Genomic DNA, 27,306 nt, shown 5'->3' on the forward strand with positions numbered 1-27,306 from the left:
TCCCCCATCGAAACACGAAGCACATTAGAGACATTCATAACCTCTGTGGGACCATGGATTTGATATAACAGCATCCCATACAATCCCATCTAAGACAGGCCAAGCAATGATATTCACAAATGTCTGGTCCCTCTTCATTCTGTGTGATGAGGCGTGGGGTGCCAAAGTCCCATCAATTAGTCGAATCATAGATGTTTGTTTGACATAGTGTCCATTCATAAGACGGCAAAAATACACCATAAATCCAATTCACATGAATAAAAAAATCGAAAAAAGCACCAGCCAAATGTAAATCCAAGGGGGAATTAAAAAATGCTTTTTAAACCGAACAGCAAAAATCGAAACTTTTGAAGGGGACTTTGAAGTGGTAGAGCCAGTGTCAAATGAAAAAAAACGTGATTGATTAGCCACACAGGTCTCCATATCAGGAATAGTCTGTGGGGTAAGTGTACTAAGTATCATTAAGAGGATCACCAGCCGGTGGATTCAATAACGGATTCGTAACTGTATTCATCTCAATGGCAACATCGGCCCGGTGGTAGGTGCGGGAGCCCAAACAGAGTTTCGCAGCATTGCTGGACAAGAGTCTGCAGGTGTCATACTAAGAAGAATCATCAGACACTCTGTGTAGTTTGACATTGTCAATGGAGATGTACCTGCTCCCTTTTCGTCCAGGAAGAGGAGGTAAAATGACTGTCCTTGTAACCTGCATGCTAAGCACAGGAACTGGAGGTCGATAGGAGGGGTCAAATTCCTTCTTGTTCTCGACCTTCTCTGAGACCAGTTCATCAACTTGGGGTGGCGAGTCAACTACCGGAATCTGCAACGCAGCATCAGATGTGGAGGACAAATGTTCCTTTGCAAGACTGTCTCAGGTCTTTTGTAGATTCTGGAAAACAGTACAGTGTTCATCTACGTCACAGGGAGTGGCCGACACCGCTTGGTTTAGACCCTCAAGGTCCGGAACAAACATTTACATACCAAAGAGCATTTTGAATGGGGTCCGCCCACCCAGAGACCTTCACAGTAGATTATTAAGTGCACGCTGAACGCTATTAAGGTGGGCTAGCCAGTTCCGGCCTGTACCTAATACCTTAGCTGTCAAGGATTGCTTTAAGTCACGGTTCATCCGCTCTACAACACTATTGCCCTCAGGCCAATATGGAGACGAAAATTTGACTTGGACCCCTAAAGAACTCATGGCATCCTTGTATGCCTTAGAGGCAAACACTGGACCCTGGTCCGAATGGAAGGTTCCACATGCAAACATTCCCACAAAGACACGCAAATCCCTGATGACAGTTCTGGAATCAGCACTCCTTTGGAGCCACACCCACACAAAGCGTGTGCAAGAATCAACTGCAATTAAGATGTACTTATTCGCAGTGATCTAAATAAACACAACCAAGTGGTCTATTAGATATGTACAACTGTGTCTGGGGCGGGCGTGTAGCAGTAGAAGGCTTAATCTGCTGGAAAATGTCACAATGAAGGACATAATCACGCGTTTGTTTGTACAATCCGCACCACCAGGAACGCTGCTGTAGCAGAGATACAGTAGCTGACACGCCGGCATGCGCTGAGGCCATACCCTCATGAGCCGCTGTAATCAAAGATTGCCTGTGGTCTGCATTGGGAATAAACCTGTCACCAACGTTGTTAATTCTCACATAAGGAACTTTATCAGGACTTAAATGATAAGAGTATTTAGAAGGGAAACCTTTCAGTTAATTATCACCCTTCTCTGTTGCAGCAATAGCTGCCAAGATTCCATCATAAATCTTACTTTTGAAACGTGGAACTGCTGCTACTGAATATGTTGCAACTGCTGTCTTGGCGGCTTCATCAGCAAGACTGTTGCAAACAGCGTGAACTCCGAAACGCTGGTGACCAAGAGTATGAATTACAAACACGAGTGGGAGCCTATCTTTAAGCTCAGCCACTCGAAACCAGATCATCTTATGTTTTATCGTGCGACCTTTGGAATCACAATAGTCCTTTTGAGTCCAAAAGAACAAATTGTCATTGTATGATTGAACACAGTAGTAAGAGTCACTTACGACAAGGGTAGTCACACTGGGGTCTGCGTACTTCAATGCAAGCATTAGAGCGCTAAGCTCTGCCAATTGGGCGGTACAGTCCCCTAATGTCTGTGTATGCATGACATCGGACTTGAACTCACCGTTCACTATAGTACCTACCACAATAGCGCAGGCCACAGAAAATGCGGGCTTTGAACCCGTTGTGGGCTGCACCGACCCGTCAGTGTAAATAATACAATGGATATCCTCCAGTGGAGCATGGTCAGAGGAGCTGAATGAACTAATTCATACTGTAAAAACTCCTGTGTCTGCAAAGAGGCGTCAAAAATAAACGTGACATCCGGAGATGTCAACGGCGTAGCCCGTTGTATCCACCATGGGTGCAAAGCTTTAGAATTAGGTATACTGGCTTTTGTCACAGCCTCTAGGGCAGGATACGGGGTAATAACCAAAATGCGTTTTCCCTGTGACAGTGCACTTTCCTTCAGAATCGCCATTTGCACTGCTGTCAAAACGTTTTCCACAGTGGAAAACCGCAGCTCAGCCAAAGTGTACAGGTGTGACTTGTAAGCAATAGGGACTGTGTCACCCTCAGCCAGCAGCAGCCAGCAAGATTCAGAGGAATTAGGTTGTACCAAAGCATAAACCATGCGCATTTCTCCAGAAAGTGGGGAGCCAAGCCTCGACCTTCATTGTTGACCTTGTAGCTCAGGACAACACTGTAAACTCTGCAATGTGAGACTTTACAAAGTTAAATTTGTAGCCGAAGTCCGCAAATCGACAAATTATGCGGTCAACGCGACACAGATGCGGCCACAATTCGTCGTCTGTGAGATAAATGTCATTCACATACGAACATGCATCTGGGTCTAGCCCCTCCAAAAGAGAGACTATGCGGGCGGCAAAGACGCCAGGACTGTTCTTATAGCCCAAAGCCAAACGTCGGAATTGGCGTTGTTTGCCACCACTGGTAAAAGCTGTCCATTGACTACTAATAGAGGACAGGTTGTGGGCGAAAAAGCCATTGGATATTTCAAGCGTGGTTTTAAACCTTTTGCGCACAAGATTATCTAAAAGAGCGGAACTGTGAGTGTTTAGCACCTCGCACGTATGACAATGAGAGTTTAAGTATCGGTAATCCAATACCAATTGGTAGGAGCCATCAGGCTTGGTCACAGTAAAAAAATGGTTATTCATCGCACGTTTCAATTACACCCTGATATTCCAATTGCTCAAGGATTGCTGCTATGGGAGCCTTCGCTTCGACTCACATGGGGTATAGGGGTTGAGGCTGTGGCATAGACCACAAGGGAATCTCATGTCTGGGGGATAATTTGTCCCACCCACAGTGAGTACGGTACAAAGCTGGTGCAAGCACCTCAGCCCACTCTCCTGCAAAACGCATAGCCTGCTCTCTCAGCACTGTGTGTGTGAAACTAGGGAGGATTACCTCCTCCCCTTGTGGAGCAGCTAAAACAAAAGGTGGGGGCCAGTCGACCTCCGCCAACAAAATGTCATATGTAGTAGTCAGATTTTCGCAAAATACCCCTTTTACTGTACGTTGTATGTCACCTTCAATTAAAAGGTTACATTTCAAAAAGCCTTTCAGGGGGAGCCACTCTAGTGTCAGCTGTCTCAACAACAATGAAGGTGTCAGTCGCTGTCACCTTCAGTAGTGGACGCAGCTCCTCTCGCACTATGGTAATCTCCGCAGCTCTGTCCAACAACGTCAGCGCCCATGTCAGATTCCGAAGCAGCGTTCTCACTATCTGTGGCATATCTTGCTGTTAAAGCTGCAACTTTTTCTTTTGAAACTGAGGTCTTTGATGTTGTGAGTCATCCTGCTTGCCTTTACCGTCGGCCTTGGGGGGCTGCTCACGGCTCTGTTGGTTACTCTGTCCTCTGCCGACACCTCCTCCACTGGTTGGTGAGACCGATGTTTCATGTAAAGAGCGATTAGAACGTTGATCAGGAACCTGAAATCAGGTGACTTTATCGTAGTGTGGTCACGCAACTCATATGGACGCTCAGTGGGCGCAGGTATCAGTGAAGCAAGACGGGACTCCTGTTTCTGTCGCTGTTTCTCCTGTTTTTTATTCTTACTCCAATCTGTTTCGGAACTTTCTGGCATTCATCTTTATCAGAATTCGCCGACTGAGTCTGCTGCTGTGTTTGTTTTTTAGCAATAGGCTTAACACCCAAACTATTACGGCCGATGGTCTTATAAGCCGCCGTAATAATTTTCAGTAACTGACGGGGCTTTTCTGCCTCGGGGACATCCCGCAAAGCATTAGACACCTGGAAGCTTACCGCATCACCCTTAACATTAGCAAGGACGAGATCAGAAACTACATCAAAAACTCCCACGAGTCTCATTCCTGACTCAACAGCCGTCTCCGGTCCGTGCTCATTGTGAACATGCTTAATGACGGAGGGTAGGACAGCCATAGACGGTGTGCCTAAGCACCTAGTACAGACTGCCGCAAAAATCATACCCCAAGTGTCACAGTCAGTCACTTCCGGCACTATAAAAAAGTCTTTTTGCATACTGATTGTAAGGATCCTGTGTTTCTCCACAGGAGTGGTATTAGAAAACACTGCCTCCAGTTGTTCAATTTTCCCGGCAAGCCAGAAAGGTATCTCAACCTGATCCTGGGAATGCTTGCCCATAACCACATTAACCATGACAGGACTAAGTTTCAACCCATTCGGCCAAACTGGATGCGCCGCACCTCCAGGTGCCCCACCCGGGAGGTTGCGGGAAATGTAATGAACTAAAGCCCATACAACTGCTACAGCAGAGGCATAAAGGAGCCTCAATTCAACAGCTGTACATCGCCCCGCAAACACTCATGGCTCATTGTGACACTCCCTGGCTGTCAAACCCAAGTATGACCTTCACACAAACCCTTCATCTACCCATCACCCACCTTCACTACTCAACACCTGTGAGAAGCACAGATAAAGGTGAAAATAAGGTCCTGTGACTTTCCTGATAACCAATGCCGCACCCTGGTGTGTATCAGGGATGTCTGAAACAATTCTGATCCCAAAACATTTGCCAAACACATGATTCACAAACCACATCAAAAGAAGCCCAAAACGCCCAGCTATGAGCAGACAAACAGTGGATAGGCAATGTGATCCTAGACACCACCGGAATAGATAACATTTCTACTCTGGCAACTGCACAGACACCATCATTCAAACCAATCAAAAAATATATGATCAAATACTAATCATGAACACTAACTGTGTGCAATAAGGCAAATCTGCAAACACAGACATAGACACTCCACCAGTTACAAAGTGAGCATGGTGTCAATGTGTAGCACAAGCATGCACATGCACAATCCTGATAAGTGACAGTACACATATAGGAGGCCATATCACAATTGTGAACTCAAAACAAACTAATGAACAAGACTCCGCAGAGCTGCATGTGACATTCACACAAGAAATGCACACTACAAATTCAACACTCATCTGAATGTCTTCCAATTCACCAACTCCTCACACACAATGTCATGCAAAAATAACATTACACACACATGGACCTGTCAGTAGAAAGAGCCAACACAGGCCAAAGACTGCATCCCTCAACAACAAATACACAACATATGCACATACAAAATTATTACATGCTAAACTCAGCTGGACATCGGGGGGGGGGTCACACCAGGCAAGGACAATGCAACATACACTGACAGCAGTGCATGCACAGTATGCAGTGTGTGAACACCACCAAAACCTGTATCACACATATCTGAGTGCTCCACCATGACCTTCAACATGACAAATCATCACAGGGCACAGATCACACTCAGGATGTGTAGCATTACCTCAGCAAACAGGCATATACTTTAGCTATCACCTACTGCAGCACAACTCTGGGAAACACAGATGTGTGGAACATGACTAGAGGACTGTGCTGGAAGAACATCTGCACTGTACATGCAACCATGACTGCAATCAAGTACAAGAAAATAGCACATAACAAATTGTGAAACAGTCCTTCTTCTGCATGTATCTTAATGATCGATGCAGAAAAAGCATTTGATTTAGTTAACTGGTCAGCGTTATTGTTTTCCTTGGGTTGTTTTGGATTCCCGGCCCGATTATTAGTATGTTACAGAACATTTATGAAGGGGCATCAGCTCAGGTTTTAGTTAACACCAGGCAAGCAGGGAAGATTAAAATAAATCGCGGGACAAGGCAAGGGTGTCCTTTATCTCCCCTGCTTTTTACCTTTTTCATTGAACCGATGGTGATAAAAATAAGGAACAATGCAGCAATATTACCTCCTATTGGCGGAATGTCAAAGTTAAAATTATTTGCTGATGATATTGTTCTGTATTTAGCTCCGGAAAAAGAAAATATTTTACATCTCACGAAAGAGCTTAAGGATTACGAAAAGATTGGGGGATATAAAATCAATGAGAAGAAAACGGAAGTCCTTATTTTAAATTCCAATCTAGATTTTCTACCATTACACCTTCAGTCGCAAGCAGAAAAACGGGATCCAATAAGATATCTAGGAATTTACGTGACTAGAGACTATCAAGATCTTTTTGGGTTGAATTATATTAAGATGAAGAACAAAATTAAGAACATGCTGGAACAATGGGATTCTTTGCCCTTGACTTTGATAGGTAGAGTTGCACTGGTAAAGATGAACATACTTCCTTTGGTTTTATTTCTTTTTAGTAATATTCCAATAAAAGTCAACATGGCCTTTTTTAAGGAACTTGATTCTATGATGACTAGATTTATTTGGAATAAAAAAGTTTCAAGAGTTAAGCTCTCAGCGGTACAACGTACGGTGAATCAAGGTGGGCTGGCTCTTCCCCATTTTAAAACATACTATGAAGCAGCCCTCTTCGATATAGTGGCAGGACTACTAAGAACTAGACAGTCAAGAGACAATTTCTTTTTAGATAAAATGCTAGAGGAAGCAGGCTCTCAAATTTTTTTCTTTTTAAAAACTGCAAAGCTGCCCAAGAAAACAAGATTCAAGACACTACTAGTGTACTCCTCAAGATTACGACTTTTATATAAAAAATGTGGCTCAGATGGTTCTAGTTTTTTGAAATTAAAAGAATGTGGTAAAATGGGACTTAAGATATCACATAATCATCTGCTACAATGGGAGTAAGCTGGGTTTCGTGAAATAAGACACTTATTTTCCCAACATAAGGTAATTAGCTGGCAAACAGTTGTAGATAGAGCATATCCTAGGCGGCTTATGTTTTTTGACTATTTACAACTGGTTTATCTGATAAGAAAAGAGTTAGGGGGGTCTGACACTTTACCCAATGCCTTGTTATCAGATTTATATGGGGAAAAACATAAGGGTATAGGATACTGGTATAAAAGGCTACTCCCTCCAGGACCTCCTCAGGTAATTCTTAAACATCTAGACAAAATAAGCCTCACGACACAGTGCGTTTTTTCAGAAAAAGACTGGGAAGTAATATGTCAGCTGGGACATAAAGCACTCCGGGCAGCTAATTATAAACGAATGTCCTTTCTCTCTCGCTGGATGGCGTATTACACCCCGGAGGCCTTGCAGAGAATATTCCCTGATTATGAGAATAAGGGCCCGATGTAGGTAAATCTTTTTTACCACTTCATAAATACCGATTCATACCGAATCGGTATTTAAGAAGTGGTAAAAAAGAGAAGGGCAGATGTAGGTAATTTTATTTTAAAAATTACCGAATCGGAAGGAATCGGTATTTACCGATTCGGTAAATACCGAATCGGTAATGCCCATTGATTCCTATGGGCATTGAAGCCCATAGGAATCAATGGGCATTACCGATTCGGTATTTACCGAATCGGTAAATACCGATTCCAGCAAGGGTGCAGGGGGTGTCACTTTGACACCCTCTAGCACCCCCAATACTGGCTTGTGTGCCATGTGGCACGCAGACATGCCCTAAGGGCATGTCTGTCTGTCACATGGCACAGGTGTGCATGCACACATGTGCATGCACACCTGGATTCGGTATTTTAACACCCAATTGGATTGGGTGTTAAAATACAGAATCTGAAAGGCCTGTGGGACTCAAAAGAGTCCCACCTACATCTGGAAGATACCGAATCGGTAAAAATACCGATTCGGTATTTTACAGATTCTGTAAATTTACCGATTTGGTAAATATACCGAATAGGTAAATACTGGCCCCCTACATCTCAAAGTGCCAAATACCGGTCGGAAACGGCCGATTTCGGCCGTTTCCGACCGGAATTTGCCACCTACATCGGGCCCTAAATGCTTTAGATGCAAAGCCAATGGTCAGGGTGGCTGGCACCATGTTTTTTTCTCCTGTCCAAAGCTAGAATCTTTTTGGAAGGGGATTTTTAATGACATGGAACTGGCAACTGGGAAAACACTGCTACCTGAAGCAGAAGTGGCCCTTTTTGGTATTTGTAAAGATAGGGATAGGTTGAATAGCTCAGAAGAGGCTTTTATTTTTATCTCTACTATTGTAGCACGGTCCATGATTTTACAAAATTGGAAATCTGAGGTAATCCCATGTCAATTAAAATGGGTCAATAAAATGAAAAGAACATGTTCATTTGAGAGAGCTTATGCAGGTAGGGTGGGTGCGATCAAAAGATTTGAAAGGAATTGGAAATATTTTGAGAGGTTGGAATCTATAAAAGGAAATTGATATTGTACCATTGTCTTTTCATTAGCTGCTATTGCATTTTCGGCACTTTATTCGGATATTTTGCACTGTACTGCACTCGCACTTTATTAATTGAAATAATAACTTTGCTACTTTATCTGATGGGTTTCGATATACTTGTATATGAAGAATCATTCAATAACAACGATGTATATTCTAGCACTGTCACTTTAGAATTATATCTTTATTATATATGATGTTTCTGTATTTTAAATTAGTAGGGTTAAAGGAACTAGAGTAGAAACTCGAATGTTTATTCTTCCTTAGCCCTCCTCGTATATTGTTAATTCTCCATGTTCTTGCACAAGCACTTTAATATTGCCACAGTATTTTTGCAGCTACAAATTAGTAGCTTATTTCGGTTAACTTTGTATGATTATGCTTTAGTACTTGAAAGAAGGGTACAATGTAACAGGAAATTTGACGTATTGGATTAACTGTTTTTCTTATTCCATTTTGCACTAGCATTTTAAGATTGACTTAATTTATTCGTTATCTATAATGTATATGCTTGGTTTGTCTCTTGTATACGGTATGAAAATTTTATCTAGAGTCGAAAAATCAAATGTACCAATATATACCTACTGTCTTGTTCAATAAAAAAAAAAAAAAAAATTGTGAAATAGTCCTGAGTGGAACATTGATCCTGGACACAGATCGCCCTCACACAGTATAATGTCACACTAGGAAGCGATGGGGAGGGTCACACACTGGCAAGGCATGGGGTGGAAGATATTAGACCTAAGTGGTGTGTACATTAGTATTGGACGGGTGAGGAGTGTACAGAGCAAAAACACACAGAGGAGTAATTCACAATTTGTAGGCATCAAAGCCCCTCTTGGGCTGGTATGACTCTTAATACCACATCACAAAGTGGTAAAAAAGTAAAATAACATCAATGTATGTGAAAAGTCAATTATAATATTAGTTTTCCTGAGCAGGCCAGCACAGTGAGCACAAACATACGCAAGAGCCATGGCCGATCATCAAACCACAACACAGACATTGCAGTGACACACTCTACATACTCACAAATGACAGCTACAATAAGTAGGTGTACCCCAGGACAGCAAGGTCATACCGACATACTGGACATTGCTCAACCAACAACTCCTACATGTCCCCACAATCTAAAGCAGGTGTCTGATAATGTAAACAAACAGGCACTGTTAGACCTGTCAGCCCTGGGGTGGTCTTCCCCTACATTTTTTGCCCTCTTTGCCTCCTACTGGACCCATATTTTTGTTGGACATTAGGACTCTGGGACCCTTACCACTGCTAAAAAGTGCTGAGATGCAGGTGCTCTCCTGTAAAACCTGCACATCAAATAGGTAACACAGTCCACTGCCATGGAAATCACCACAGGATAGGTGTTCTGAATGGGCAGGCCAGGCACCGCTCATGGAGAAATAGTGTGGGAAGGAATACTTGGCTTCAACATTGGGTCAAAGTTGAACTGGGAGGGGGCTGATTGTCAGGGTCAGTTGAAGGACTGGACCTGGGAGAGAGAGAACTGGCTGAGGTAGAGGGATCTATGGATGTGGGAGCCTGAGGGCAGCTTGGACCGGGTGGAGTGGTGGCCCGGGGAGGTGAAGACATGCTGTGTGGAGGTGCAGTGGCTGATGATGAATGTTGAGTGCTGGGTCTCAATTGTTTTGTGATCCGATATCCCACAAGTGTCTTGGCAGGAGTGAGAAGTGAGGTGGGCACAACAGCCTCAATCTTCTCCAAAGGTGTAGCAGGTGCTGGTGGCTCTCTCTGTGGGGAATTGCTGGACTTTATGGATTGCTGGGGGAGGAGTTGCCTTTTCCTCTGAATCCCCTGTTGTGGAGGTACACTCCCCACTTTGTTCTCTTGTCCATGCTTCATAGGGGTGTGGGTGGGAGTCGAAGCTTTGGGTGAGACTGCCTTCGGAATGTGTTTGGGCTTAGTTGTGGCAGGCACCAGGTTGACTGCAGACAGGGCAAGTGCTTGTGTGTCTTTGGGATCAGATGTGGGGATGGGAGTTCCCTTGGATGGTGATGATTCGGAGGAATGTAATGTTGATGCATGCTTTTTTGCCTTATGTCCTTGAGTGTCCGTGATGGGCTTTTTGTCTTGCGGTCATGTGTGCTCTTTTTGTGCTATGGTGATGGTGTAAGTTGTCTGGTACGCTTAGAGTGCTGCTGTTGTGTACTGCATGTGGATGACTGGGTGCCTGAGGGCTCTGGTGTGTATGTACTCTGATCAGGTGGGGGCACTGGCAGGGGGGTTGCCGAAGGGACAGGAGCTGGCCTGGAAGCTTGGGACTGCTCAATGTTTGCAGTCACTGTGGAGAACCAAGGCTGGACAGGTCGGTGTAGGCCACCCACGTACGAATTAATGCCCTCCATGAATGCAACCACCTTTGACAACTTTTTGCCATGATCCTGGAGGGCATTCAGGAGAGCAGTCTGACCCACACACAGCTGCTGCAAAATGTCTATGGCCTCCACATTGAGGGCAGCAGGGGAGACAGGGGCAGGGGCAGCGGTGCCTGGGGGGAAGGAGACTCTACCGTTCTTAGGGTTGTGGGCACAGACAGCACTTGGGGGAGCATCCGGGAGGGTGGACACTGGATGAGGTGTGGGGGAAGAAGATGCAGATCTTGAACTTCCTGTGCCCGCCAACATCAAGGAGTCACCACTGGACTGTGAAGATGTGGAGGTTGGTGTTTCCGGCCGGGAATCCTCCAGGGCACTCCTGTCCCCCTCAGAGACACTGGTCCCCTCAGTGTCACTGAACTCCTGTATAGCAGTCGTGCCAGTAGCTTCCCCAACGGTGTCAGGCCCCTGTCCTTCCCTACTCTCGGTTGATGCTGCAAAAGACAGAGACCGAGGTTCAGTATAGTGCCATACTGACAAACATCATATGCAATACAATCTCTAATCCTTCGAATGAAACTCCCATGTTTAACTACTCCATGTAATTTCAGCATAAGCCACATGTATTCAATCATCTGTGGATGCATGGAAACATGCTTAGTTGATATTCATGCTCCATGTTGCGTTGACATAACCAAATAGCTGGGCATGTGCCTATATGTAACTACACATACAATTGTCTGTAGGCACTCTGTAGGCATGCCTAGGTGCCTGTAGGTAAGATAGCTACACATCCAAACATGTTGTCTCATTGACAATTGAAGTATATTTCATGGAGCACCACCGATGCAAAGTCAAATACATCCTTTTGCTAGGGAGATCACCTTCTGAAATCCACAATGTTGGGCATTGAAGCACAACTACAGTTATACATTGCTGTCAGCTGTGTAGATGTAACTTTCTTTATGTGCACAGCACACACCTCTAAATGCACACTAACATGATGCTCACTGCTGTTCACTGCCAGTTAATGTCTGTGATACTCACACAGCAGCATATGTCACAAGGACACATCTTATTTGTTAATGATGTACAAATAAGACCCATGTAACAATGTAGTCACATAGACAATGCACAATAGTATGAGAATGGGAATTTAATGCAAGGCCTTCATATGTTGTGACATGTCACATACCAACATTTCCACAAGTGCCTGACAGGCCCTCATTGATCCAAGACATGATTGTGTCTTCTGTAGATGAGGAAGTCGGTGGCCTCCATTAGGACAGCTAATGTGTGAGAATACCTAGGGTCTAGCATATGACATCCCTACGTTGTGCTGACTGATGACATTGAGGACACATCAATGTGTCAAAAATTCACTCACTGACTAAAAGCATTAGCCACAACTTCACCATGCACTGGTGCACATGGACACCCCTCTACAATGCACACATACTGAGGACTGACACTCTAAGTAACATTTGCTCCTTATTATCTGTCAAATTACTGTACAACACCTCAGTTACATCACAATTTGCCATAGCCACTTATCACATCCAACCATGTTAACCAATAATGCCAAAATAATTTCACACTAGCCAGGTTCAGCTACATTGCATTTAAATCCCAGAGTCTAACCATCCCAGTCATGTTGCCATGTGCACAAAAGGCAAATGCAAATCAGTCAATGCATTACTGCAATCATCACCATCTACCCCATCAGCACCTGTGTGCACGTGCTGTTACTGTGGCATGAAATTACATCATGGTATGCCATGCTGCTGATATTAGGCTAATATGGTTTGCTATGGTGCTGTCATCTCTATCGTTGTGAAAAAACTAGTGGGACAGGTGGGACCTCTACCAACACACTGCTCCCTGAGTCCACATCTGTGGATGTCTCTAGCCACTTACACATCATCACATGTGCACACTATTGTGGTAGACACACGGCACACACAAGCCTGATAAGTGTACTGGGCTACACACTTCACACAATGAATTTTCCTGTGTAGGAAGGTCTCCCTTAAGACAACATTCACAAAATGTGAGATGAAAACATGGCAAGATGTTTTGCTATGACAACATACATGGATTTGCCACATGAGAAACAAAATGTTGTACAAATGCAGAATCTCTGCCCTCTGGCTACTTAGAAGTCATTGCATCACACTAGAGACATCACAGAGGTCCGCACTTGCTCAGGGATGGGATTCATGCAGTCACTCATACGCAAAGTCACACTTTGCACAATACTTACCCCCAATTTGCTGCTGTTGGGCCCTCAAGCGTCCATCCAGCTCTGGCTGTGTCACTACCAGGATGCGGGCCATTAGTGGTGTTATGCTCCTGCGTGCCAACCTGCCACTTCGAGGGACCAGCCCCAGCGTCATCTCAGCTATGGTTTTGCTGAGGCGGCAGATGTCATATCACCTCTTGTGGCAGTGTGTATGTTGTCTGTTTGAGACACCCAGGAACTACACCTTGCGGGCAATGGCCCTCCATATGGCCTTATGCTGAAGGACCTTGAGCTGCAGGCATGGGAGACAATAAGAGGAAGTTTTTGTAACACTGTGTTGTGTACCACTGTGTTACAGTACTGGAGCACGGAAATACATAGCACAGTAATACATCATAGAGAGCAGAGCACATACACCATGTCACTAAGTTCACTTGGATATACCCATATTATTGCAATGTATATATCTATGATGATGACCACACTACATGCCCATCTCATACACATGCAGGGTGCCAGCACACAAACCAATGTGGAAATGGGCCTCATCTGTGCTACACTATGTGAGTGAGCATGACATAAGATACACTGGAAATAACGTGTAGTGATCAGCCTCAGTGTGTCTTACACTACACACCCCTTAATGTCCTTGACCATTGCATAGCTACATGTGTCATGGTGGTCACATTTTGGTCGCTGATCTTACATTCTCACACTCCTCTTGTCGCAAGGTGTAGTCCTGTCTTGTGTACTCCTCAGGCATATGATATCTCATTAAGAAATAGGATGGTGGACAAAACATATGTTTTACTAAGTCCTTTTAGTGATGGGTCCTTGTTAAATTATGCAGTTACTGGGCCGGTCAGAGGGCTTTACACTGAGGATAAACATGGTCCGTCACAGAAATCACATGCATGTACAATGAGAATGGTGAAACAGTGCATACACATGCGAAACTATACACATCATGGAATCAATAGAAGAATGACATGTCCACCTTACATTTAGCAGATGTGTCAGAGGTGATTTACTGCCAAAAGTGATAGAGCCAGGCATTGTACTCCTGTGAAAAATGGACACATCTACATATGGTGATTTTGAAAGCAGAACACACATTATTCTGTACCCTCTGGCCAATCTACATTTTAAATGTCACAAATGAGCCTATGAACATTTAATAAACTATGACATTACATGGCACAGGGAATATGTGTTCAGAGTTCAGTTGTCTCAAATCAGCATTGTAACTGTATAACTGCTAAACCACAGTATGTCCTTTCCATCATAAAATGTAGTCAGGCATCTGTGGAAATAAACCTATACGCTCCATTGGCGTGAAGTCAGCATGCTAGGCAGCGTCTCACACATTTACATTACCCAGTCTCAGAACAACATGTGTGTTTTTGGCTTCAAATGAGCCGCACCAGTGTCTATGCTGCCATCCTCCCCACATACTCAAGTGCAATATGTTCTAGGTCATGTATGGACCATGCTGTTGCCAAAATATTGATGCATGAGCATTGGCTTGCACTCACAGGCACACACTACTATACAGTAACATCATGTGAGCATTCTGAGCACTCTCAAACCTTTACTCATACACTTACCAGTACCTCTGGAGCACCATATAACCTCCTACACTGGGCAAAGACCTCGTCCACCAAGACCTCCATCTCCTCTGTGGTGAAAGGACAGACCCTGATGTTCTCTGTTTGAGCCATGCCTTGGTCCAGAGTAGAGGTACAGCAGCAGTTGGTGGTGATGAATGGCAGGCAGCAGTGTCTGAATGCAAGTGACATGCATGGCTCTCTCACAGACATTTAAAGGCCCCTAGGGTTGTTTCAGTGGTACTCTGCTGATGCAATTGGTCAGCCTGGTTTGCATCTTTCAATTGTATCCAATGCCTGTGACTGCAGTTGCGGTGCACGTCTTACGCGAGTTTCAAAATTATATTGCACTACCGCGATGACGGCTCCCATTGGCTGCAATGACATTTGGCATAGGCAGTGTCACACCGCGGGGGGCTAGGTGGTCTCTCCCTTAATCCCGCATCTTTCAATTGTGGCCAATGCCTGTGACTGCATTGGTGGTGCACGTCTACCTTACCTATGGACACATTGTGCTATTGCATTGCCACTTGGCGAATTTCATCAAGGACCCCCTTTGGATCCCGAGCCACATAAAATTTGGAAAGAGTTTGAGGCAGAGTTGTTTCCTTCTTACTTTAGTCTCACTAAGCAAACAATTATTACACAATGAGCACAGTAAGTGTAAGCTGGACAACTATCAAGATAAATACAGTACTGTGTACAGTTATATAGGCACATTATGTGGTCAGTCCATCATGACTGTGGGATGAGTTGCCATTTCACACATTGGCATGTTCACAAAAAAGAGACTCCAATATATATCAAATCTGTGTACATGCACACAAATATCAAATTTCACATTTGAGTAAGTACATACCAATGCATGTACTCATGTGTACTGACATGACAGGTATGGGCATCATTGAGTTAAATGTCACACTCTCATTTCACTTTACAACCAGGTGCAACAATATAGTGTCAATGTAATAGAGAAATAGGCCTATAATTCTTGAGACTGTGGTTGAAGGGAAACACGTTGCAGTTTAATGCGGGTAAGACCGAGGTTTACTGTTTGGCTGACAGGGTTCCCTCTGTTATGTTATGTTGATTTCGATTTATATAGCGCCAAATCACCGTCAGGTCTCTTAGCGCTTGCTTTCGGAACCCATCCTGGCTTTCCCTGCGAGTTAACCCCTGCTGGGCATCCCCAAAGTGAAGACCAGGTGTCCCATTGCGGTAGGGCCGTAGTGGGGATTAAGCAAGCTATTGTCCAGAGTTGCAGAGTGTGAACCCATGATTCGAGTAGGCACCAAGGCGAGAATTATCGAGTCCGTGGACATTTTGAGCTCAAGACCCTGCCGCGTTGGGAATTGAACCCTGGTCCCGGGTCTGACCTCTGAATCAGGGTCTGCCTCCTCTAACCAGTGAGCCACACTTCTCTGTGCTGCCCAGCAACTTCTGGCCCATCGATACTTCGACCACAGTTAGACCAGTTGAAACGGTCCATAACCTGGGCATTATGTTCAACAATAAACTTACAATGGAGGCTCAGGTTACTAGAATGGTGGGCTGTTGTTTTGCTATTATTAGATCTTTGTGGAAAATCTTTCCCCTGTTGCCTCCCCATGCGCGTGCTCTAGTGGCTCGAAGTACCATCCTCAGCAGATTAGACTACTGCAATGCCCTTTTGTTAGAGTCTCCGAAATTTCTTCTGGATAGACTTCAGAGGATTCAGTCAACGGTAGCCAAGCTAGTCCTAGGCTGGCCTAGAAGGTCCTCTTCCTCTTTGGCCTTGGCAGAGTTGCATTGACTCCCGTTGGGACAGAGAATTCAGTTTAAGTCCCTTTGTTTAGTGTTTAAAGCCCTACATGGGCTGAGGCCTGTCTCTATGAAGAGAAAGTTTGAGTGCTACGTTTCAGCTAGAAGCCTTCGTTCCTCATAGGCGAGATTGGTTAAGACTCCAAGGGTCAGGAAAGTTAAATCGGGTGGTAGAACCTTTGGTGTATCAGCCGCTAAACTTTGGAATGGACTCCCAGTGGAACTGAGACAAGTCAGCGATCTCCTTCTTTTTAGAAGGAGACTAAAAACGTGGTTGTTCCCTAAAGTCTAGTAAGCTGTTGGTTTTCCTGGCACACTTTTATACTGCACTCTGAGTTTGCTAGCGCCAGGATGCCTGTTAGGTGACAGAACGCTTTACAAATTAAGTAAATGAATAAATAAATAAAGTAAGAAGGTTGTGCAGTGACAGCAGCTACTTACTACTCAGGAATGTTGCTGTTTGCCACATGTGCTGTGTCAGCTATACCCAGGGCTGGTGAGACAAGATGTAGGAGTGTACAATTTACCATTCACAAAGTCTGATTCTGATTTGGGAGTAGTTAGTATGCACATACTGACCACATGAATGACAACATGATATCAAGGTGTCTGTGCATGTGACCTGTGCATTAAGCTGTTGTTACAGTCCTGTCAACGTTGGTGCTCTGTTACTCATCATGTGAGATGTTTGCCACATCTCGTCTGTGATTTACATTTACATGTGCCCTCTTTCAGAATACGTAGGAGACGACTAAATGTGCATCGGCCTTTCCCAGTGCTGGAGAACATGGAGTATGAGGACATCAAAAGGAATTTCTGTCTGAATCGCCTTACCCTTTAAGAGCTATGTGCTCAGTTGCAGCCCCATTTGAGGCCTCACAGAACCTATCCGACAGCTTTGACGGCAACAGTAAAGGTGATGGCCGCACTCCATTTCTTTACCACTGGGTCGTTTCAGCACACGGTGGCCATCGCCGGTGGGATGTCTCAACCTATGTTCAGAAAGGTGCTGCATCACGTCCTGTGTGCATTGTTGACCTACAAGGATGTTACATCCTCTTTCCACAGAGACATGAAATAGCAAATGTGAAGGTTGTATTTTATGACCTTGGACAAATACCTACTGTTGTTGGAGCCACTGACTGCTCACACGTTGGCAATATTTTGTATGGCTGAAAGATTATGAGCATCATGACATGATGTTGAGGTACATACATTATTTGTCATTAGTGTGACATGTAAATTCCAACCATGTGACACGTACATATAGTGTGTTTACAAGGGCATGTCATCATCTACCAACTTGGTGCACATCAATTTTGGTTTATGCATGGATTTTGTTTACTCTTCAGAGAATCGGTTTCAGCTGTGCAAAAACTATTCAATGTAATTATTTAAATCTTCTTATATATCATGTACTTTAGTTTGTTTGACAGACTGACGTGCATGTTTTGTGTTCATATAGGCCTTCATGCTCTGAAACCATGGCATTTACACATTGCATTCTGTGCTGTGCATGATTGGGCCCTGAATTTACTTCACATGTGACTTGGTGAGTCAAAGTGTAATTTCTGTGACAGTTACATGCGTTTAGCTGTGTGAACACTGTATGTAACATTTGGATCTATACAGAGTTGGCTGACATGTGAGGGATGTGGTGGTCATATGGCTCCATGCATTTTGAGAAGGATGACAGGGTGAATGTACTGACTACCTACCTGTTAGGTAACACAGTGGAGGGAAATGGCTGCCACATGGTTCTGGGTAGGGGGAGTGTTCCACCCTGCTCAGCTGTGGGACATGGGTGCCTGTCTGGAGCGATAGTGCTGGTTGCCTATCCACAAACCCCCTCCCTGTTGAGTTGGCTACCTACCTGTAAATCTGAGGAGCGCAATGAAATCGCTGCCAAATGGTTCTAGGTGTGGGGATTGTTCCATTCTGCTCAGCTGTGGAACGAGGGTGCCTGGTGGGAGTTGTAGTGCTGCGTGTGCCCCTTGCCTGCCCTCTGCCTCGCTGCTGCCTCGTTTGCCGGTTGCCGGCTGCCTCCGCTGCGGCTGTTTTTGCCCTTGTTTTGTCGAGAATTTGTGCCTGTTTTGTATAACTTTCATTTTTCCCTTGTTTTGTCGAGAATTTGTGCCTGTTCTGTTTAATTTTTATTTTCCCCGTGTTGTGGTTTTCCTTCCTTGTTGCCCGCCTACCTCGCCGCCCTCCGCCCTCCCTTCCCGCCACCGCCGATTTTCCCCGCCCCTTTTTCTATTCTGTACCCTCCCCGCTCCCGCCTCCCAGCTGCTCCGCCCACCCGCGCACTTCGCCTTAAATGGCGACCGTGCGAACGCGCAGCGGTCACACGCAGCGGGCGCGCCGATTGTGCGCCGAAGGCGCGCCAAAGGTAAGCCCGTCTACGCCCGTCCGCGCCTGGACCGCGCCCAGGGCCAGGACCCCTGGCCCACGAGGACCCCGACCGACCCGCCTGACGTACTCCGCCGCCACCCTCACCGCTCTCAACACCGGCCGACTCCCAGAATGCCATCAAGCCACCCCACGACGTACCCACGGACCTTTCAGCTGCCACGCCTGCAAGTTCACCTGCATCCGGACCAGCCTCGCACCAGCACCCACCAAGCCGAACACCAGCAGCACCCACCTCAAGTGCATCCTGCTCAACACCCGCTCCGTCCACAGACACGCCATCGAACTCTGGAACCTCCTCGACACCACAGCTCCAGACGTTGCCTTCCTCACGGAGACCTGGATGAACGCCTCTTCAGCTCCCGACATCGCCATCGCCATCCCAGAGGGCTACAAGATCGTCCGGAGGGACCGAAACGCCAACCAGATGGGAGGAGGCATCGCCATCATCCACAGGAGCACCATCCGTCTCACGACCAGCACCGACAACACCCTGACCACCGCCGAACACCTGCATTTCCAGATCCACACCAACCCGAACACCACCCTCAGAGGCACCCTGATCTACCGACCCCCTGGACCACGCACACAATTCAGCGAGGACATCGCCGACTTCGTCAGCCCGCATGCCCTCCCCTCCGCTGACTACATCCTCCTGGGAGACCTCAACTTCCATCTGGAGAACAACAACGACCGCAACACCAGCACCCTGCTCGACAACCTCGCCAACCTGGGACTCAAGCAACTGGTGTCCACCCCCACCCACCTCGCCGGACACACACTCGACGCTGTCTTCTCATCCAGCAAGGACATCGACTTCAGCCACGCCACAGAGCTTCAATGGACGGACCACAGCTGCGTCCACTTCACCTTCAAGAAAACGACGACCCACCAACACCAGCAACAAGCCGCCCGCAGAAGCTGGAACAAGATCACAGCAGACCAGCTTGCCACCTCCCTGAGCCAGCACCCTCCTGCCAGCTCAGCGAACCCCAGCCAGGCCGCCGACAACCTCACGAAGTGGATCAGCAACTGCCAGGACGAACTCGCCCCACTGAGGACCCCGCCCAGCAGACCCGGCAGCAAGAAAGCCCCATGGTTCACCGACGAACTCAAGAGCTCCAAGAAGAACTGCCGAGCCCTCGAGAAAGTCTGGAGAAGGGAACCGACACCGGACAACAGGACCTCCTTCAAACTTGCCACCCGGAAACACCACCAGCTGATCCGCGCCGCCAAGAAAACAGCATTCAAGGACCGGTTGGACAACAACGCACACAACTGCAAGGAACTCTTCAACATCGTGAAAGAGCTTTCCAACCCCAGCGCAGGAAACAACGACATCACCCCATCGCAAGACCTCTGCAACTCCCTCGCTTCATACTTCCACAACAAGATCGCGGACATACACAACAGCTTCAACAACCAACCAACGCACACCATGACCGAGCAACCACCCCCCACCACCACCCTCCACGCCTGGACCCCGATCAGCACCGAAGACACCATCCGCACGATGAACTCCATCCACTCCGGATCACCGACCGACCCCTGCCCTCACCACGTCTTCAACAAGGCCGACGCTGTCATCGCACCCCACCTGCGAGACATCATCAACACATCCTTCGACACCACCATCTTCCCTGAGAGCTGGAAACACGCCAAACTCAGCGCTCTACTCAAGAAACCAACAGCGGACCCCACCGACCTCAAGAATTACCGCCCCATCTCGCTCCTCCCGTTTCCAGCCAAAGTCATCGAGAAGACCGTCAACAAGCAGATGGCCGCTTTCCTCGAGATGAACGGATCCCTCGACCCCTCACAGTCCGGCTTCCGAGCCAACCACAGCACCGAGACCGCCCTCATCGCCGCCACCGATGACATCCGAGCCCTGATGGACAATGGAGAAACAGCGGCCCTCATCCTCCTAGACCTCTCCGCGGCATTCGACACGGTCTGCCACCGCACCCTAGTACGGCGCCTCAGCAACATCGGAATCCAGGACAAGGCGCTGGAATGGATCATCTCCTTCCTCGACGGAAGAACACAGAGAGTCCGCCTACCACCGTACAAGTCAGAGGCCTCCGAAGTCATCTGCGGCGTCCCCCAAGGATCATCTCTGAGCCCCACCCTCTTCAACGTCTACATGAGCCCCCTCGCGGCCATCGTACGCAAACACAACCTCAGCATAATCTCCTACGCCGACGACACCCAGCTGATCCTCTCCCTGACCAACGACCCCGCCGCCGCCAGAGCCAACCTGCACGAAGGGATGAAAGAGGTAGCCGAGTGGATGACGACCAGCCGCCTGAAACTGAACTCGGACAAGACGGAGGTCCTCATCCTGGGCTCCTCTCCCTCCGCCTGGGACGACTCCTGGTGGCCTCCCGCCCTGGGCACCGCACCCAAACCGACAGACCATGCACGCAACCTGGGCTTCATCCTGGACTCCTCCCTCTCCATGACCAGGCAAGTCAACAATGTCTCCTCGGCATGCTTCAACATCCTACGCATGCTACGGAAGATCTTCTGGTGGATCCCCACCGAGACCAGGAAGACCGTCACCCAGGCCCTCGTCACCAGCCGACTGGACTACGGCAACGCCCTCTACGCCGGTACCACCGCCAAGCTCCAGAAGAGACTCCAGCGGATCCAGAACGCCTCAGCCAGACTCATCCTCGACATCCCACGAACCAGCCACATCTCCGGACATCTGAGAGACCTTCACTGGCTCCCCGTCAACAAAAGAATCACCTTCCGCCTCCTCACCCACGCACACAAAGCCCTACACGACCAAGGCCCGAGCTACCTCAACAGCCGAGTCAACTTCTACGCTCCCAAACGCCACCTCCGATCAGCCAACCACGCCCTCGCCGCCGTCCCCCGCATCCGAAGAGCGACTACAGGAGGAAGGTCCTTCTCCTACCTGGCCGCCAAGACCTGGAACTCCCTCCCGACCGACCTGCGCCTGACCCAAGACCACCTCTCCTTCAGGAAGAAGCTGAAGACCTGGCTGTTCGAGCAGTAGCGGCTCCCCCCCCCCCCCCCAGCGCCTTGAGACCCTACGGGTATGTAGCGCGCTTTATAAGTGTCACTGATTGATTGATTGATTGACTGGCTGCCTATCCACAAATCCCCCTCCTGTTGAAATGGCTACCTACCTGTAACTTTGAAGAGAGCAATGGAATGGCTGCCACATGGTTCTGGGTGGGGGGAGTGTTACATCCTGCTCAGCTGTGGGACAAGCTGCCTGGTGGGAGTTGTAGTGCTGGCTGCCTATCCACAAACCCCCTTCCTGTTGAGATGGCTACCTACCTGTAAGTTTGAAGAGAACACTGAAATGGCTGCCACATGGTTCTGGGTGGGGAGAGTGTTCCATCCTGCTCAGCTGTGGGACAAGGGTGCCTGGTGGGAGTTGTAGTGCTGGCTGCCTATCCACAGACCCCCCCTCCCTGTTGAGATGGCTACCTACCTGTAAGTTTGAGGAGAGCAATGAAATGGCTGCCACATATTTCTGGGTGAGGGGAGTGTTCCATCCTGCTCGGCTGCGGGACAAGGGTGCCTGGTGGGAATTATAGTGCTGGTTGCCTACGCACAAACCCCCCTCCCTGATGAGGTGGCTACCTACCTGTAAGTTTGAGGAGAACAATGAAATGGCTGCCACTTCGTTCTGGGTTGGGGGGAGTGTTCCATCCTTATCAGCTGTGGGATAAGGGTGACTGGTGGGAGTTGTAGTGCTGGCTGCCTATGCACAAACCCCCTCCCTGTTGAGATGGATACCTACCTGTAAGTTTGAGGAGAGCAATGAAATGGCTGCCACATAGTTCTGGGTGGGAGGAGTGTTCCATCCGGCTCAGCTGTTTGACAAGGGTGCCTGGTGGGAGTTGTAGTGCTGGTTGCCTATCCACAAACCCCCTTCCCTGTTGAGATGGCTACCTACCTGTAAGTTTGAGGACAGCAATGAAAGGGCTGCCACATGGTTCTGGGTGGGGGGAGTGTTCCATCCTGCTCAGCTGTGGGACAAGGGTGCCTGATGGGAGTTGTAGTGCTGGCTACTTGTACACATACCCCCATGGAAATATTGCTAGCTACCTTTGAGGTGAATAAGAGGAAGGAAATGGTAGATATGTGAAACATGTGTTGGGAACAGTGTGTTGTACATAAGTGCATTTAGGTCTTGGAAGTGTAGCTTTCTGGTTATGCAAGACAGTACATGGCATGATGGGAATTATAGTGCTGGTTGCCTATCCACAAACCCCCCTCCCTGTTGAGGTGGCTACCTACCTGTAAGTTTGAGGAGAACAATGAAATGGCTGCCACTTCGTTCTGGGTTGGGGGGAGTGTTCCATCCTTATCAGCTGTGGGACAAGGGTGACTGGTGGGAGTTGTAGTACTGGCTGCCTATGCACAAACCCCCTCCCTGTTGAGATGGATACCTACCTGTAAGTTTGAGGAGAGCAATGAAATGGCTGCCACATAGTTCTGGGTGGGAGGAGTGTTCCATCCGGCTCAGCTGTGGGACAAGGGTGCCTGGTGGGAGTTGTAGTGCTGGTTGCCTATCCACAAACCCCCTTCCCTGTTGAGATAGCTACCTACCTGTAAGTTTGAGGACAGCAATGAAAGGGCTGCCACATGGTTCTGGATGGGGGGAGTGTTCCATCCTGCTCAGCTGTGGGACAAGGGTGCCTGATGGGAGTTGTAGTGCTGGCTACTTGTACACATACCCCCATGGAAATATTGCTAGCTACCTTTGAGGTGAATAAGAGGAAGGAAATGGTAGATATGTGAAACATGTGTTGGGAACAGTGTGTTGTACATAAGTGCATTTAGGTCTTGGAAGTGTAGCTTTCTGGTTATGCAAGACAGTACATGGCATGATGGGAGACATTTGTTAGTACTTACCAGCCTCCACTCCCCCACCTATTCCTGTGAGACTCTCTGGATGGAGTATGCAAGCACCTTCTCCTCCCATTCAGTGAATGTTAGTGGTGGAATGGGAGGGCCACCGCCAGTTCTCTGGGCCTCCTCATGGTTTCTGTTGGCACGGTATTTCACCCTGGTCTTGAGGTCATGCCGCCTCTTCTTGATGTCACGCACAGTGTGCGCAGGGTGGTCCCTACTGCATTGACTTTGCTGACTATCCTTTTCCACATTTGATGTTTTCTGACTACTGGTGTCTGTTGGACCATGCTTCCAAACAAATGTGGTTCTACTCTGATTATCACTTCAACCATCACTGGCAACTCATTGTCTGTAAATGTTGGAATTTTTTTCTGTGCCATGGTGCGTGATGTGCAAATTGGTGACAAGTGCAGGTGGGAAGGTGGTGGTGGTGATGTGTGAGGTGTGTGTTGTTGGTATGTGTGATTGTGATGGTGTGATGTGTGATAATTTGCCTCTCCTTTCTGCTGTGGTGTTTGGCCCTTCACTTCTGGAGTTGTGCAAAGGATGCTGGCCAGGGAAGGGGCTGGGGTTATACTCAGCTATGTGGGTGTGTCCAAATGGGGTATTCATGTCAGGTGTGTTCTCTGTGTTGACCTGGGATTTGTATTTTTTTATGCCATAGGGGCGTGGCAAATGTTTTTGAAGGCATCGGAAAACAATCAGCTAGCCTTGGTGGCCTTGTTCAGACCCTCCAGGATTTTGCGATTTCGCGGTTTGCCGGGAAATCTGCACTTTTGTAAAAATTCCGCGACTTTTACAAAAGTGCCAACCTTAGTATTATTCATTCTCTTATGTCTTAAGTCTAGTGAGAAGTTGTTTGAAAGAAAACTAATTTTAGATTGCCACAGTGGAAAATAAGCATGTTCAAAAATGTGTATATTTTTTAATTACATAGAAAAGCTATATTTAAATAAAAGGGATCAGTGATGGTAAAAAGTTGCAGAGCAAGGATTAGTAGTAACATTTATAAAGTTAATGTTATGGTTTAGAGTTGTCAGGATTAGTGTACAGGTTAGGTTTAGAGTTACAATTATGGTAGTGTTAGGATTCAGTCAAAAATAAATGTGAGTCAAGGTTAGCATTAGAGTAAGTGCAATCATTAGTTTTAGGGTTGTTTAATGTCTCCTTAGGGTTTCGGTCAGTCAGTGTTAAGGTTATATGGGTATTGAAAAATTTTATTTTCACTATAAATGATTTTTTTTCATAGCACTTTCTTTGTTTTCATGGGTCTTTCTAATGTTAACTAAAAACCTTTTGTTCAGGCTTCTATGCACAAGTATTCCTGCAAAGGCATTTCACTGTATCAAAAGGTCATTTTGCGATTCTCAAATAGCAATTTTTTGCAAATCGCTTTTTGAGAATCGCAAAATGCTATGTATGTAGGATTTGCAATAAATTTTAGGAATACCTCCTCATTCATTCCTATGGGCCTAGAGGCCCATAGGAATGAATGGGAAGACATTCTCAATTTGCGATTCGCAATTTGCGAATCGCAAATTGAGAATGCAATTTCAAGGGTGCAGGGGTGTCCAAAGGACACCCTGTTGCACCCCTGAAATAAGCATGGGTGCACATATGGCGCACATACATGCCCTAAGGGCATGTATGTGCTTCAGATAGCACTTTGAAAAATGCAAAAAAGTGCATTTTTCAAAGAAATCGCAAATTACCACCAACTTGAAGTTGGTGGTAATTTGCAATTCCTTAAGGCGAAATTGCACTTTTTAGGTGCTTCTTACATTGCATTTAAGGAGTCGCAAAATTTGTAATTCCTTAAATGCAATCGCAAAATAAGGAATCGCAAATTTTGTGATTCCTTATTTTGCATGCACATTTGCTACATACATACCAATTAGCACAAATGCGTTCGCAAACGCTGAAATTCTGCGAATTTCGGCGTTTGCGAACACATTTGTGCTTGATACATATGGCCCTTAGTTTTTAACAACATATACTATTATGCATCCCCTTAAAGCACAATACTTCCGTTTTGCACCCACCATTAAGGTTCTTGCCACAAGATTCCAAACAAAACGTAAAAAGGCCAAACACTTTTTCATGACTGTCATTACATGTGTACAATTTATCTCAGTGGCGTGGGCACCTCATACCAGAGTGGGAATCTGACTAATGGTTAGTGATGCTCTGGTAATTGAAGTGTGTGAACCTGTTTGACAGCAATAGCCTACATGTAGTTCAGTATTATGTGAATTTTATTGAAATTCATTTAAATGTAATAATTGATAAAGTTGATCAAATAGACTTATTACACTGATTTGAGCTCTACTCACATTTCTTCATTTTCCTGATTGAGTCAATTTCAAATAAGATACAATTGATAGATTCTAATCAAATTCAGTTTCATTTCTGAAATGTTATCAGATATTCATAGCTAAGAAAGTTCGAACCTGCATTCTGAAAGGAATATTACAACTGCAGGTTTGTGTCACAGGTTCTTACTCCATACATTAACATGCAGTGCAAACCAAACACAAAGAACCAGGGAAAGAGAATAGTTGTTGTGATAATCATATCTACACTTGTAATGTGCCAAAGAAACAAAGTCTGATTAATCCATTTGTTTGATTTCAACTTTTTCTACAGTGTGCTGTTACCAAAGAATGCCCTAGCCCAATGGAATAAAATTAATTGGCAAATGTATTATGCAAAAGGCCATGTTTTGAGGGGCCTCCTAAAATCGTTAAGTTGTAATCATGAGAGAAAAGTTTCTACAAATAAAATGGGTTTCGTATTTTCCCAATTTCTTTTCTTTTTTTCTACAATGAAAGTAAAGTTGAACACATTCCTTATCAACATACTATTATTATATAGAAAATCAAATGACATCATGCTTTGTAAGCATTTATATTATGGCTTTTTGCAATACAAAACTTAGTGTATTTGGTAATCAGTTTTCAATCTAATTGCTACTTGGTGCAGGGCAGACATTGACGATGTCACATAGTGGAAGTAAGTCTCTGAACAGTTTGGTTAGTCTCAATGACATTTATCTCTGGATCTTCTTACAAAAAGGCTGTTCATGAGTCTGTGATCTGCATTTATTTCAGTTGTTGTTCTCACTTCTTTAAGGACAATAGTCATGACCATTTCTGTTGAAATTTATCTGATTGACACTGTCCAGACAAGAATGCTTGTCCCTAGCAACAGAGACCTTGCTTATGATTAGTCACAGGGCATTTTTCCACCTTGCCTCGCTCCTTTCTT

At 46.2% G+C, this 27,306-nt stretch overlaps 1 long non-coding RNA gene across 4 annotated transcripts in view; it reads left to right on the forward strand.

Annotated features, from left to right (window-relative positions):
- The window catches only part of LOC147690193 (uncharacterized), a 1,258,182-nt gene that overhangs the window by 826,600 nt on the left and 404,276 nt on the right, over window positions 1-27,306 (forward strand). Inside the window, exon 5 of one of the 4 annotated variants that reach the window (XR_015299942.1) lies at window positions 17,467-18,987. The exons of the other annotated variants lie outside the window; for them this stretch is intronic. This is a non-coding gene — a long non-coding RNA (uncharacterized LOC147690193). Of the gene's footprint in view, window positions 1-17,466; window positions 18,988-27,306 lie in introns of those variants that run through there. 4 annotated transcript variants of the gene reach the window in all.

The sequence above is a fragment of the Lissotriton vulgaris genome, chromosome 9 (assembly GCF_964263255.1).
Source record: "Lissotriton vulgaris chromosome 9, aLisVul1.2, whole genome shotgun sequence".
NCBI lineage: Eukaryota > Metazoa > Chordata > Amphibia > Caudata > Salamandridae > Lissotriton > Lissotriton vulgaris.